The sequence below is a fragment of the Alligator sinensis genome, unplaced genomic scaffold, assembly GCF_000455745.1.
Source record: "Alligator sinensis unplaced genomic scaffold, ASM45574v1 scaffold1164_1, whole genome shotgun sequence".
Lineage (NCBI taxonomy): Eukaryota > Metazoa > Chordata > Crocodylia > Alligatoridae > Alligator > Alligator sinensis.
In genome coordinates, this window is record NW_005842225.1 from 460895 (window position 1) to 463740 (window position 2846).

At 65.7% G+C, this 2846-nt stretch overlaps 1 protein-coding gene across 1 annotated transcript in view; it reads right to left on the bottom strand.

Moving 5' to 3' along the window:
• The window catches only part of CASKIN1 (CASK interacting protein 1), a gene marked incomplete at its 3' end in the record, with an annotated part of 44789 nt that overhangs the window by 41121 nt on the left and 822 nt on the right, over positions 1-2846 (bottom strand). The gene's annotated exons all lie outside the window — the stretch shown is intronic.

Consider the following 2846-nt stretch of genomic DNA (forward strand, 5'->3'; position numbering starts at 1 on the left):
AGCGGGCAAGGCCCCTGCTGCCCTCCACGTGGGGCAGGGCGTCCTCACCCCCTGCCCCAGGCCTGGGGCAGGAGGTCCTTCCCCGGCACGGGTCACCTGGCAGGGCTCGGTGACGCTTGGGGAAACATGCGAGCTGGAGGGATGCACAGCAGAGCTCCGGGAAAGCCCAGCCCAGCCCAGCCCGGGCCCAGCGCAGGGCTTGGCCCCCGCCTCTTGTGCAGAGCCAGCGAAATCTCTGCCGTGGAAACTGCCGGCGCATCACTTTCCTCCACTCCCGCCCTGGCCAGCGCTCGCTGCCTGTCACCGGCTCAGAGTCCTTCTGCAACCGGCACGTGGGCTTCCCTGAAAAGCACCTTGAGCCCCGGCCTCCGGCCCGTCACGCCAGGGAGATCCGCAGGGCCGGAGACCTGGGGGATCCCAGTCAAAGAGGAAGCTCTTGCAGTTGCATCTGCAGGAGGCAGCTCGCCGCATCCCAGCGCATGGCGCGAATGCTCACCTGGAGTGGGGACGACGCGGAGAACCTGCTCCCCCAACGTGAGACGGAGCGGGCAGCTCCAGGAGCCGACGGAGACGCGCCCTCCCACCCCGGCTGGATCTGAGCTTGTTTGACATGAGCCGTCGCAGCCGCTGCCAGCGTTTGCAAGCGCGCCTCTCCTGATTGACAGCCATCTCCCTGCACGCAGGGCCGCGAAGCCTCCCCCTCTTCCCCGGCTCCGGCAGCAGAGCACGGCAGCACGGCACGCGGGCGGGCAGTCGGGGACAAGCCTCTGCCTCGCGCTCGGCGCGTCCAACTCCTGTTGCTCTTCTCACGGTGCTGCACCCCCGGCACGCATCGCGCCCGGACCCAGGCAGAGCCGTGCCGCGTACAGAGACGCAACGTGGCGAGTACGGGCACCTACGGAAGGATGCTGTCCTCACCTCGCCGGAGACAACCCGAACAACCGCGCCTGAATCCCCAACCCGCATCTCTCTGCTAGCTTCCTTCCCAGGGCTCTCCGCGCCGGGCACCTTCAACCGGCCTCGTGACCTGCAACAGGGTCGGGGGCACGCAGGGCCCGGGCTGAGTAGCACGCCGTCCATGGGTTTCAGACAACCCTGTTGGCCTGCAGCTTTGCAAGAGCCAGTCTGAGCCCACAGCATCAGCTAAACCCACCGGACCAACATGCACAGGCCCTGGCCGAGCCAGGCAACCCTGAAGAGCCCTGGCTCCAGCACCCACCGAGCCAGGAGTTGCTCCAGTGGACTCGGGGGTCTAACAACAGCCGGGGTGAAACCTCACCCCGGATCCAGGGCCTGCAGGAAGACGCCTGCCCTCTGGTCTCACTTCTTTTCCAGAAGAACAGCGAAGCAGGCGCTCTCTCCTAGCCACACGCGCCAACCAGCTGCATTAAGAAACCCCAAGCCCAGCGAGAGTTGCTGCATATTTTATACACGCGGTGCAGCCGGGAGTGCGGTGAGGGGAGAGGACCATGCACAGCCATTATGAAGCTCTGGGGAAGGGCAGGGGAGAAGCAAAGAGCTTGGAGCATTTCCCCCGCACGCCCCTCCGCAGAAGGGGGCATCGACGGGTGCTCTCGATACCCGGGTGCACACAGCGGATGGCGCGCCGAGGCACAGAGCTCTCATCCAATGCGACATTCGCCAGGGCCCTGGCTCCGGAAAGCCATTTATTCTGTGGCTAAATCTAATCAGAAGCCGCTCCCCCTGCGGGCCACCCTCTCCGCGCGGGTTCAGACCGTGTCAGGCGTTCATCAACCTTACGGCCGTGTCAAATCCAATCGCCCGGTCCAGGCAGCCAAGCAAAGCACCTGCTCCGCGCCCTGCCTGGCACCGCCGCCTGATTTGGCACCTGCAACGGCAGCAGGGCCCGAGACGCTGCGATTTCGGCGGACGCAGAGCCCAGCCCCTGTTTAGAAAGGGTTCAAAGCGTTTGCCAGGCGGCGCTCGTTACAGCCGAGACATCAAAGTCACTGCCTCCGACAACAGGCTGTTTCTGCAGAGCCCTTCCTGCCAAAGCATCCCCCAAGAAGCTGCACAAAAGCCAACAGATAATAGCCCAGAAATGCAACCACCTCTGGGGCGCAGGCCGACCGCCAACCAGCACACGGCGCGGTCCGTGCGGCCTGGGGCTGCCCGTGCTCTCATTTGGGGTCTCTGAAAGAGCCAGATCCCACAGACCAGCCTGGGTGAAGCTCGGGGCGGGCCCTGCCTGGATGTGAGCAGGAGTAAACACCCCACCTGCTGCTCACACCCTTCCCAGGGGCTCCCGCAACGGGCTCGTGGGAAATGCACGGGGGCTCGCATCGCAGCTTGGGCAGGGAGGGATGGAGACTCCACGTCCCCAGAAAATCAGGCACCAAGTGCCAGCCCCTGGCCTGCACACGTGGCTCCTGCAGCCAGCAGCTCTGGACCTGCCTGTCCTTCCACTTTGGGGGAGGGGACCCTACAAAAGGCACACAAGGGAACAGAGTTTGCAGGGACTCGGCCTAATGCCCTGCACAGCACCACGCCATGCCCCCCGGTTGGGTAGGGGCAGGCTGGGACACAGACACAGGCAGAGGTGGGCATGGAGCAGGGCTGCAATAACAGGGCACCAACAAACCAGAACCAGCCGGCCCCTCCCTGCAGAGCCGCTCCCGGGCACACCGGCTCCAGGCTCGGCCCCGCTCTGCTCTCAAGCCCCCCCAGTCCCAGAGAAACTCCGGTCCAGCCCCAAACCACCGCTCTGCCCCCCAGCACACGGCTCTGGCAGGCTGGCCCTGGGGGCCGAACCCGCCTTGGGCTCCGGGATTTACGGCATGCATGCAGCCTCCCCGCCGGCCTGCTGCCAGGCTGCGTGTGGCGGG